Here is a 13,166-nt window from a genome sequence, read left to right as displayed (position 1 = left end):
GGTCATTCCGTTTACTCTTTTTAAAAATTGGCATGACATTCTTTCATTAGTCTTCTGGAACTTCCCCTGTGCTGCAATTTTTTTTGAAAATCAACATTAACAGTCCAGCAAGCTCCTTAGCCCGCTCTTTTAAAACTCTTCAATGCAAGTTATCTGGACCAGCTGATTTAAAAATATCTAACTTTAACATCCTCCTGAGATACTAGTGGAATGGAAAGAGTGTTATCATATGATGAGTGTCATTCCCCCGCCCCCAAAATACAAAACAGAAATATTTATTTAACACTTCTGCCTTTTCTGCATTATTATTGATAATTCTAACATTTTCACCTAGTAGTGGACCAATACTGGTGCATTGTTAAGATTCTTTTAGTTCCTAATATATTTTAAAAACTTCTCCTTATTGTCCTTAACTGTGCTGACTACAGATTTCTTCTTGTGTCCCTTTGCTTCCCTTATCAATTTTCTACAATTCCTAACTTTTTATTTATATTCATTATTATCAACTTCCCCTTTCTTCTGTTTGCTTGTGTACTTTTTTAATTTTTGTATAGCTGCCTTCACTTCCCCTCTAAACCGGGTTGTTTTTTTATCTAGTATGGCCTTCTTCCTCAACTGTGGGTTTATGGCTTTTGGGGCATCTGGTAAGGTGTTCTTAAATGCTTCCCAATTATTCACATTTTTCTGATTAAATTCTTCCTCCCAGCTGATTTGGCTCATAATTGTTTTCAGCTTTGTGAAATTGGCCCTGTTAAAGCACCAGAAATATATATTACTGGTCTTAATTACTTATTACTATGCTTTCACATAATAAATGGGATCATGTCACTATTACTTGTACCTAAGTACCATTAATTTTTAGTTCTGTAATTATTTGTGCTGTATCTGTTAAAACAAGATCCCCCATGTTGGCTGCAACACTTATTTGAGTTAGGAAATTGTCATCCATAATGTCTCTTCAGAGACTGTTGTTAGGGCATGCTCTAAACCCTCACAGAGGGACACTGTCTCCTGTAGCCTCTGAGCTCCAGTTCTCATATTGTGTCTACACACACAATGACATCACCGCCTTGCTCTGCTAAAGCACTTTTCATCAGTAGATATCAAAGCATTTTACAGAGGAGGTCAAGTTGCCCCAGTCTAATTTAGTAACCAGGTGCACATTTGAACATGGATACTCTACAGCCATTTAAATCTGGCTTGCAACATCACTCAAATGGGCATGTAGACCAGCCATTGCATTCGTTTGACTTTCCCGCAAGCCTTTATGAAGTGCTGTCAGATCTTTGCTACCATCCTGCTGCTGGGGCAAGGTAGCCGCTGTAGGAGCAGCTAACAATGGAAAGCAAGAGTGTTCAGTCCATATTTGGCATCGAGTGGAAGCCGTGCCTAAGCCCCAGGTGAGGAGGTGGCTAATGGCTTTGATGTTTACTTGCACTGTTTTTTAGAACCTCAAAACCAGCTGAGGCTTTTCCTTGTGTGTGTCACAGCCTGAAACTTGCAGCTCTGAACCCCTTCTATCTGGGAGCACCATAGGACTTACCAGACTGCTTCAAAGTCCTGAGTCTTCCCAGCTGGTGGTCTAGTGATTAGCGCACTCAGGAGATCTGGGTTGAATGCCTGCTCTGAAAGCCTTCCTCTGGGACTTTGGACAAGTCTCTGCATCTCAATCCCCACTCTGTTAAGTAGGGGTAATATCTGTATTACCGACGTACTTGGGAGCCTGAGGCGTGGCCCAGCACAGAACAAAAAGCCAGTCCGTCTCCCAAGGAGTCTAAACAAAGGGATGTTGTGAGGGTGAATACGTTAGATTGTGTGGTACATTGGCATCGGGCTATAGACTCTCTCCAGGTACGTCTAGCAGCTGTTTCATGGTAGAGGAGGGATGCAAGGAACCCTTCAGGGATTTCATATCTCGAGGACTATTCCCTCTAAGCTGTGGGCATGTGCGTGTGCACACAGATCCGAAACACTGCGCACACAACAATTTGCACAAAAAAAATTTTTGCGCATACAGCCTGTCAAAAATTAGAGGGAATGTTGATCTCAAGGTGTGAGTGAATCAAACCCAACTCCTGCCTTCCCTCCCCCTGATATCCTCGGGGAAGGCGCAGAGGTAAAGGCCACGCCCCTCTTCCACAGATTTCACCCCCCCCACACACAAATGCTTCTCAGCACAGGGGAGAATGAATGGGGAGTGGAACGAGTGACCCTAGCAGAGATCTATGGGCTGCCTTTCAACTTCCCCCAGTGTTGCAGCCTTAGGATAGTTTACACAGTGGTGTGGTCACTAGTGACCGGACTTATAGATTCATAGATATTAAGGTCAGAAGGGACTATTATGATCATCTAGTCTGACCTCCTCCACAATGCAGGCCACAGAATCTCACCCACCCACTCCTGCGGAAAACTTCTCACCTATGTCTGAGCTATTGAAGTCCTCAAATCGTGGTTTAAAGACTTCAAGGAGCAGAGAATCCTCCAGCAAGTGACCCGTGCCCCATGCTACAGAGGAAGGTGAAAAACCTCCAGGGCCTCTTCCAATCTGCCCTGGAGGAAAATTCCTTCCCGACCCCAAATATGGCGATCAGCTGAAACCTGAGCATATGGGCAAGATTCGCCAGCCAGATACCCAGGGAAGAATTCTCTGTAGTAACTCAGATCCCACCCCATCTAATATCCCATCACAGGCCATTGGGCCTATTTACCATGAATATTTAAAGATCAATTAATTACCAAAATCATGTTATCCCATCATACCATCTCCTCCATAAACCTATCGAGTTTAATCTTAAAGCCAGATAGGTCTTTTGCCCCCACTGCTTCCCTTGGAAGGCTGTTCCAAAACTTCACTCCTCTGATGGTTAGAAACCTTCGTCTAATTTCAAGTCTAAACTTCCCAATGACCAGTTTATATCCATTTGTTCTTGCGTCCACATTGGTACTGAGCTTAAATAATTCCTCTCCCTCTCCGGTATTTATCCCTCTGATATATTTATAGAGAGCAATCGTATCTCCCCTCAACCTTCTTTTAGTTAGGCTAAACAAGCCAAGCTCCTTGAGTCTCCTTTCATAAGACAGGTTTTCCATTCCTCGGATCATCCTAGTAGCCCTTCTCTGGACCTGTTCCAGTTTGAATTCATCCTTCTTAAACATGGGAGACCAGAACTGCACACAGTATTCCAGGTGAGGTCTCGCCAGTGCCTTGTATAACGGAACTAAAACCTCCTTATCTCTACTGGAAATACCTCGCCTGACGCATCCCAAGACCACATTAGCTTTTTTCACGGCCACATCACATTGGCGGCTCATAGTCATCCTGTGGTCAATCAATACTCCAAGGTCCTTCTCCCCCTCCGTTACTTCTAATTGATGCTTCCCCAGCTTATAACTAAAATTCTTATTAGTTCTTAAATGCATGACCTTACACTTCTCACTATTATATTTCATCCTATTATTATTACTCCAGTTTATAAGGTCATCCAGATCTTCCTGTATGATATCCCGGTCTCTCTCTAAATTGGCAATACCTCCCAGCTTTGTATCATCCGCCAACTTTTTTAGCACACTCCCACTTCTTCAGAGGTACTGAGCATCTGCGACTCCCGCTGAATCTGAGAGTAGTTCTGGTCACTCAGCACCACTGGGCATCAAGCCTTGCCTAACCACGGGAGAAACTAGCAGGCTACACAACGGGCTCTGGTGGTTTTGGATGCTCTCCTAGCAAGAGCCTCCCTAGGGCAGGTTTTCAAGGTCTCGGCAGCCACAATCAAGCACCGGGTTTGCAAAAGGGCTTAGCTCCCATTTAGTAAGGGCCAGATTTCTTTTTTACAAAAGTGAGCAGCCCCCACCATGATGCTGATGGGCCGCTTTCAGAATGCCTCAGCACTCCCAAATGCACCCAGTGTGGCCAAGCTCTTTGGGAAAAACCTGGCTGTTGATTTCTGAACCCAGCTCCCCTTCTGGGCACGATCCAGCCCTTTCTCTGCAATGCGTCTCTTTATGCCAGGCTTTCCCTAAAGAGTGCGCCCTGGATGCCATACGGGGATCAAACCGGGGCCCTCCAAAGCTACGCACATGAGCTGCTACAGCTTGGGCTAAAGCACCCTAGTTGGGCCTGGAATAGGCTCACATCCTCTGTGAATCAAGTAGGGGGGGAAAGCAGTTCCACTAGCATTGAAGACTCCTAAATCCCCCACCTTGGGTGTAGAGCAGTGTCCAGCTGTGCAACGCATGTGCACAGCTGCTGCCGTCTGTTAAAAGCTTTTTCTTTTTTCCCTCCCGGTAATGTCATATATGGCAACCCTCTGCCTCTGTGACCTCATCTTTGGATGCTGTTCAATGTAAACCTGGCATCAGTGACTGGGCGGCAGTTTCTCCGAGCAGCCTTTAATTGCAGGACAGGACTTTCTTGCAGTGTCTGTCTCTCGCAGGGCCTAGCTGGGGTTGGGGGAAGCTTTCAGTTTTCAGGGAGACCTCATGGGCTGCTGGGATTCACACAGGCACGGGGGCTCCGTGGGGAGATGCGATCGTTTGCGCATCTCTCTGTTTAGACTAGCTCTTGTGGAGCAGAGCGACTGCCCTGAATTCCTCTTCCTTTTGGGACTCGCTTTAGCCTCTGGCGTGGCTCTGGGCATGCAGGCGAGGTGTGGTGTGCAACGCAGTAAGGGAGCAGGGGAGAAATTTGGTGCTAGCTAGGGCATATTTTGACATGTACCCGGGCTAGAGAATTACAAGTGTAATGAACTCTTCTGTAGGGGCAGCAGAGAGCTGGGAACCAGGACTCCTGGGTTCTATTTCCAGCTCTGGGGAGGGAAAAGGGAGCCTAAGACTCAGATCTCTGGGTTTCTGAGGCTGGGAGGGATGTGTGGCTCTTGTGGTTAGAGGTGGGCAGACTGGGAGCGAGGACTCCTGGGTACTTGTTCTGCTCTTGACTCACTGGGTAAATATCGGCAGGTTGCTGATCACCTCTCTGCTTGGCGAACTGGATGTAATTAGCACTGATCTTCCAGGCAGTGGATGAGGCTCTAATGAACGTTGGCTGGACCTTTTATGATCCTCGGGGCTAGCATTCCACACGCGGTTGGCACAGCCCCAGACCCTGCTCCGCTCTGTTCCGCCCTCGCTCTAGCCAGCTCTGCCGCTCCTTCAATGCAGTCAAAGTGCAGAAAAGGGCTCACATCCCAGCCTGCGCCTCGGGCTTTGCCAACAGTAACAACTAAGCTGCTGTTTGTTGTTTGTATTGCAGCAGCAGCAGCCACAGGTGCCTGGCCGGGGCGCCATTGTGCTTGGCGCTGTACATAGTGATAGGCAGCCCCTACCCCAGAGAGCTTATGGTCTGAACAGAGAAGATGCTCACAGGCAGAGAGTTTTGCTGAAAGCCTTGCCGTGCATCAGTGACTCTGCACTGGCAATAGAACGTGGGTTCGGGGTCTGTTACAGGTGTGGGTGGGCGAGTTTCTGTGGCCTGTGATGTGCAGATCAGACAGATGATCATGATGGTCTCTTCTGGCCTTAAAGTCTCTGAGTCTCCTGACTTCTTGGCCAGAGCCCCTATCTGCTAGACCCAGAGGACTAATGGGCAGGTTATCCCAGGAATCTCACTAGGTTCCTTGGAGCTTGGTACCAATTTTTTTTTTTTTTAGTCGAGTTTTACTTGTCAGTTGCTCTGCCCAGGTCAGGATGACTGGTGGGGCTGCTCCAGGGAGCAGCTGCAAAGAAATAGTCCCATACTGGTGCTACAGGCTGGAAATGGGTGACTCTAGTAGATATCGAGAGAGGATTCTTTCAGACTCACTAGGGCAGGGGTGGGCGAACTTTTTGGCCCGAGGACCACTTCGGGGTGCGAAACTGTATGGAGAGCTGGGTAGGGAAGGTTGTGCCTCCCCAAAGAACCTGGCCCCCGACCCCCATCTGTCCCCTCCCCCTTCCCACCTCCCTCAGAATCCCTGACCCATCCAATGCTCCTTGTCCCCTGACCACCTGCTCCTGAGACCCCGGCCCCTAACCACCCCCCAGGACCCCAGCCCCTATCCAACCCCCCGACTCCCTGTCCCCTGACTGCCCCCCCCAAACCTCTGCCCCATCCAACCCACCCCCCCCGTCTCCTGACTCCCCCCCAGGACCTCTTGCCTCTTACCCAACCCACCACGACGACGCGCTGCCTGGCAGGAGCGGTGGGCCAGAGCACTGGCGGTGCATCGCGCTGAGGCTGCAGGGCTGGGGACGAGGGCTAGCCTCCCTGGCCGGGAGCTCAGGGGCAGGGCAGGACGGTCCCGCGGGCCATAGTTTGCCCACCTCTGCACGACGGTCTAAGCTGGGCTATTTGGTTTCGCTAGACCAGCAGGGATTGAACCTGTGACCTGTAGTTCCAAAGGCAAGTGCGTTAGCCAAGGCTGAGCACGCTCCAGCTCTAGACCAGTCACCACTAGCTAGATCACATCTCAGGGGGCTGGGTGTGGGCTAAACGTAGGGCAGAAGACAACAAGTGCCACTCAGAGCCAAAACTCAGCCCTGCTTCTCCTGCCTTTGAAGTTTATTTCCCCCCTCCCACCCCTGTGCCCTCGGGAAAGTCACTTAGAGCCAAACTTTCAGAAGAGGCCACTGATTTTTTTGGACCCCGCAATAGACGTGGGGTGCCCCACACCAGGCCCCTGAGCCTCATGTCCAGTGGTGCTGAGCACCTGCCACTCCCCTCGACGCTGACTGGAGTCACTAGTGCTCAGCACTTGAGAATCAGGCCCGAGGGGTCACAAGCCGGGCTCCCCAAAATCCAAACGTCTGACATCAGTGGTTGCTTTTGGGGGTGGGGGGGGAGTTGGGCCCTGTCCTTCCCATACCTCAGTTTCCCAATCTGTAAACCAGGGCTCACAGCTGCCTTCCCTTGACTGTCAGTGTTTGAAAACTGCTTGGACTGTTTGTTAATCAAAGACAAATGTTGTTTTCCTGAGTGCCAGCAGCTGCCTTTCCTCGCTGGGAGCTCCTGCTTTCTCCCTGGATGTGCTGCACCCTGCCCTGCCGGCGATCTTTCTCTCTCTCTCACCCTGCTGCACTCACAAGCAGGGTCCCTCCTCTCTCCTGTGCAACGGCACATTTCCCTTAAAAAGGCAGCGGGGAATTTCTCCGCATCTGGTTGGATCTCATGCCGGCTCCTTGAAGGCCCTGGGGCTTCATGATGAGCTTGCCAAGAGCTCCTCAAGCAGCTGGAGTACTCGGCGCTCTGCAAGGCAAAGGGGAGGAAGGAGATCAGGAGAGAGGTGTCACAACCGTAACCTCGGCTGGGCTTGGCAGGCCACACGCCTGCATAGACAGGGAGGTACTGGCGCCTCTCCTGGCTTGCAGGTCCCCTTTGATGACCAGCTGCAGCAGGGAGCTGGCTGCTCTCGAGGGCTTCCTTTGTGCCACATGCGGGGGGGGCGTGGGGGGGGGAAGCAGGGCTGGGGAGCAGGGCTGGGGAGGTGTCTGTTGTGACAGTGTCACAGTGTTCCTTCCAGTTTTACGAGTCTATGCCTTGCTCCTGCTCAGGGGGTTTTCTTCGTTCATGTGCGCCCAGGGTCTGATCCTGCCAGATGCTGAGTGCCCTAGATGCCAGCGAGGAGAAGAGGCTGTGTAGCTCACTGGTGAGCCTGTGTTACTGATCCCTTAGAGGATAGGTGTTATTAGACCCCTGTGCAATGCAGCCTTGGTTGCCTAGCGTGTGCTTCTGGCTCGGGAGGTCCCCAATTCAATCCCCGCTGTGGCAGCCCCTAGATTCCCAGGATCTTTAGGGGGCACCCGACACCTTGTGGGTAGGAGCCTTTAGTGCTCAGGAAAGGTGTCACATTGTCAGCACTGAAAGAAAAGGAGGACTTGTGGCACCTTAGAGACTAACAAATTTATTTGAGCATAAGCTTTCGTGAGCTACAGCTCACTTCATCGGATGCATTCAGTGGAAAATACAGTGGGGAGATTTTATATACACAGAGAACATGAAACAATGGGTGTTACCATACACACTGTAACAAGAGTGATCAGGTAAGTCTGATTTGTGTCCATTTATTCTTTTACATAGAGATATAAATGGACATAAATCAGACGTCAAGAATTATAACATTAAAAAACCAGTCAGAGAATACTTCAATTTCTTTGGTCACTCGATTACAGACCTAAAAGTGGCAATTCTTCAACAGAAAACCTTCAAAAACAGACTCCAACGAGAGACTGCTGAATTGGAATTAATTTGCAAACTGGACACAATTAACTTAGGCTTGAATAAAGACTGGGAGTGGATATGTCATTACACAAAGTAAAACTATTTCCCCTTGTTTATTTCTCTCTCCCCTCCCCCCACTGCTCCTCACACATTCTTGTCAACTGCTGGAAATGGCCCACCTTGATTATCACGACAAAAGGTTATTTCCGCCCTCCCCCCCCCCCGCCTCTGCTGGTAATAGCCCACCTTACCTGATCACTCTTGTTCCCATTGTTTCATGTTCTCTGTGTATATAAAATCTCCCCACTGTATTTTCTACTGCATGCATCCGATGAAGTGAGCTGTAGCTCACAAAAGCTTATGCTCAGATAAATTGGTTAGTCTCTAAGGTGCCACAAGTCCTCCTTTTCTTTTTGCGGATACAGACTAACACGGCTGCTACTCTGAAACTTGTCAGCACTAGAGACTCAGTTTCTTATCCATCCCCATAACAGGGCTCTGTTCACATACCTCCTTCCACCTTGGAGGGATCCATTCTGGGGAGGACCGGGGAGTTCAGGCTGTGGTATTTCTCCTGAGACTGGCAGCAGAAGGGGGCATCTCCTAGGCTGTGAGCTCTTGGGGGCAGGGCTGGTTCTGTGGTTGTACCGCGCCTAGAACTCTGGTGGCCTGGTCCATGACCAGGGCACCTCGGTGCTACCAACATATACATTATAGCTCTGCTCGTGTTTGGTGGTGGGTCACTTGTCTGCCATGATCTGGATTGAGACTCTTCCCCTCCCCCTGTTGCAAAAAAACCCCACCCTTTGTTTCACACAGGACACTGAACACCCAGTGGTTTGGATGGAGTTCAAGCACTAACCTAGAAATGACAAGCTCTGGGGCCAATCCCCTGAGCCAGCTGCTCCCTGAGCCTGGCTTTTTTTATGTCCTATTAATAACCTAGCTCTTGTATAACCCCCATTTTACGTGTGGGGAAACTGAGGCACAAAGAGATGCTGTGACTTGCCTAGGTCACTGAGTAGACCAGGAATAGAATCCAGGTCTCCTGATTGCCAAGCCAAAACGTTATCCACTAGGCAATACTGCCTCCCCTTTCACTTTCATGAATAGCGTAGACTCTAGCTGCCAGCTTATTAAGTACTTCACAAAGGCAGTATGTTCCCCTATGTTGCCCGTCGGTCGGAGTGCTGTGTTATTTATTACACCAGCTGCCCTGCGTTCCAATTAGTTTCAGATCCTCTGAACTAGCGTCACTGGGCATATGCAGCAGCTCCTGTGATTTAAAAGCAAGCTCTCTTTGTGTGGAAATATTTTGACTGTGGCAATTAACTTGAATCCTCTTCTGGCAGAGAATAATTAGTGTCAATGTTTACATGACCACCATCAACACTTCCTGGACACAGAGCTATTTATAATAGAAAATAACATTTTCCTTCCACGGGTGCCTTTCTTCCAAGGATCTCAAAGCACTGTCTCGTCTACATTCAACCAAGTAAGCGGCTTCCCCTAGAACTCCTTCTGACCTGCCAGATCTCTGAGCAGCTCCAAAGAATCCAAAATGTTTTCTTTCCCATTCCATCTCATCTGCCACCAAAACCGTTCCACTGCTGGCTGGCCCAAGCCAGGGCCATGTTTGGTCCCAGGCCAATGAGGGCTTTAAATCTGATCTCTTTCAGAACGACAGGGATTAAAAATGGGAACTTCATAGGATTGGAAAGGGAGATTCCCAGCTCTCCAGTGGGTGATCCAATGCTTGCAGCTAGGCCTAGAAGCTGGTGTGATGTCAGATCTACTAGTGGGGTCATTTGCATCCAGGACAAAACTATTCAAAGTCATTTGCAAGATGGCTCCATCCCCTGTTCTTCCCCTCAAGATGCACCCCCTTGCTTCCCAGGTAATGGGGGGGATCGATTAAGCACATTCACTGATTTGCCAGTCAGCACTCCTTACTGGGGGTCTCTGTGAGCACCCTCCCTCCTGTTTGCTGCAAGCTGCAGTCATCCCTAGTGGATAGAGCAATGGGCTGGGCCTCAGGAGACCTGGGTTCTGTTCCCGGCTTGGCTGCTGACCGTGGACAAGTCACTTCACTGCCCTGTGCCTCAGTTTTCCCTATCTGTAAGATGGAGGTAATGATACTGAGCCCCTTTATAAAGTGCTTTGATGAAGAGGACGATGTAAGAGCCAGGTCTTGTTAAGCCAAGATGTTGGCTCTTTTGCGGCCACAGACTAAAACATAGCGCAGGTAAGATGGGAATCACCCTGGGCATTTAAGTCTTTGGGTTCCAGGAGGAGACGACACACTGGTTGTTGTGGTCCTCATTCGCTTGTGGCTGGACAGCTGATTCTTCCCTCACTTGAGCTGGTTTTGCAGCCGTGGAACGCCCCTGGCATCCCCCGGTATAAGTGAGTTTGGAATCAGGCCGATGGTGTTTGCTCTGGCAAATTCCCATTGACGTCAATAGGATTTTGCCTGGGAAACACTCAGTTTAAAAGGATCTCACAGCTTGGGCCTGTGCAAACAAGAAACACATCTTCAATGACACCAGCTACAACCAAATGCCAAGGCTTTATCAGTCCAGCTGCTCCAGCAGATGCTAATGATCAGCAGCCGGGCTCATGGAGAAATGACTCCTGTGGCATCGGCGAAGTGAACTCTATTTAAGGGAGATTCATGCTGTCATCTGAGGAATCCAGCATTAGCCGTTGCCTGAAGGAGGACATCAGATACGATGGACTAGCAGTCCGTTAGGAAGTGAAGATGGTGACAGAAGGGTGGCGTGGACACTTTGTGGAAGCTCCTGATGCTCACCTAACCATCACTGGAGCTTCATGCAGTGTAGCTTGTGGCCGTGTCGGTCCCAGGATATTAGCGAGACAAGGTGGGGGAGGTCATCCCTTTTCTTGGACCAGCGTCTGCCTTTCCCAGCCCTGAAGAAGGGTGCCGGGTGGCTTGAAAGCGTGTCTCTCTCACCCATAGAAGTTGGTCCAATAAAAGATATTCCCTCCCCTACGGAGCTGTCTATATGTCTGTCTGGTGGAGCTACAAGGCACAATGCCCTTGAACTACAGCTGAAAGCATCCAGCGGTTGCAGGATTCAAGGAGGCTTGGCTCAAGGGCTTGAGAAATCAGAAGACTGCAAGGTGGCCCCACCTTGTGCCAAAACTATGGCAGGAAGTACTCTGAGGTACTTAGAACTACCCCATTCTTCTACTGAACGGGCCCTGGGAGCTATGCAATGGTCAGATCCAAGATGGTGTGTGGGGCCGTAGCATTTTTTTATTCAGAGAGGCAGCCGGCGGGACAACAGACATTCCAGTGCAGCAGAAGTTGCGGCAAGGGGGTTGAAATAGTAATTTTCCTTGCCTAGGCACTATAATAAATCCACTTTCCAAGAAATGTTGAGTTAGTGTTTAAGAGCATGGGACCTTCATCGCTGTGACTTGTGAAAGCCTCTCGTATCTATTTGGAGCTCGTGCTATGGACCTTAGATCTTCTGTGCTCTAAGAGCACTGACTCCTACCATTGTGAGCTAAAGGAGACTCTCCACTTAGCTTTTAGCAGTATGGGGCCAGTGTCACACAACTGAGCCATTCTGAATCAGTCCAGCAGCAGACAATGGTATGTATTAGCCAGTTCACCGCAGTCCCCTATTACAAAGTGACAGAGGTGAGATCCCTTCATATTTATAAATGACTCTCATTTGTTTTGGAGTCCCATGTAAGTGTTGCCCAGCTGTCTCTCTCAGCGGGCAGCATCACCCACAGGCTATAGGAGAGCACTTTATAATGCTAGAAAGAGACATACCCGTGTGCGCTTTATAAATAGATGATAGAAAATCCACTCTGGGGGGAGGCAAAAAGAGAGAAGCCGAATGCGTCGTTCAGCATGCCAGTTAATGGGCTGTTGTCATTTGAGTGATGGGGAAGCTGAATTTTCCAGCCAGGAGGACTCTGCTATTGATGTACATTTGTGTGTCTGCCCTGGAGACCCAGCACTGGGATCTGAGCGCTGTCATTTCCATCTGGTTTGAGTAAACTAAATCTGTTACTAATGCTGTTTAATAATCCCAATTCACCATTGGCACCTGAGTTTGTCTATTTCATCCATCGGCCGTGTCCTGCCATAACCCTAGGTTGCAAGACCTCTCCAGCAGGGACTGTCTTTTTACTACACGTTTGTACAGTGTCGAGCACAATGGACCCTGATCCTCAGCTGGATGCTATTGTGATTTTTCCAGGCTCTTAGATGCAGAATTGCCATTAAAGTCAATGGGACCCCCATATACTGGACCTGGGTCTGAAATCTGATGCCTTTTCATTGCACATGCATGTTCAACCCCCCTGTAACTGTTTGTTCTCTTGTTCTTTGCCTAGATGTGCTACTCCTGTGTACTCGTGGATTAGGCAAGTACACAAGTAGGCCCAGGGAAGTTGCGAGCGCTGAGCGTGGCACACTCAAGGCGTGAGAGTTCGTAGGATTAGGCCTGTTTGACTGGCGGGGGGGGGGTATTTTGTTCTTTAACATCCTGCTAAATCTCAGGACAGATCCCAGGTGGTACACGTCTGCCTAGCCCCATGACTTCACTGGAGTTGGGCTTCCGGCGTACACCAGCTGAGCATCTGTCCCACTACAGCCACCATACTGGCCGTGCTCCTGCTGACATGACGGGGAGCTTTACTGCTGGTGTCAACGGCAGCGGGATCGGGGCCATTCTGCGGGATTGGCGGGTCTGTCTCTGCTCTGCTCTCGTGTGCCGCTGCTGTAAAGCTGGAGGCACTCCAGTGACTTTAGTGCAATAAGTCTAGGATGGGTGGGACGCAATAGCAGAATGCTGGAATTAAGTTGACAGCTCTAATAGAAGGGAGAATAATGTGACAATGGTGCTGACATGCTGGTATGTAATTCAGACTCTGGGCCACATCCAGCTCTTTTCTACCAGTGTAAAACCAGAGGCGCGATTCTGAAGTCTGT

Source organism: Lepidochelys kempii, chromosome 26 (genome assembly GCF_965140285.1).
Source record: "Lepidochelys kempii isolate rLepKem1 chromosome 26, rLepKem1.hap1, whole genome shotgun sequence".
In the NCBI taxonomy this organism is placed as follows: Eukaryota; Metazoa; Chordata; order Testudines; family Cheloniidae; genus Lepidochelys; species Lepidochelys kempii.
This window is presented reverse-complemented; position numbering follows the sequence as displayed.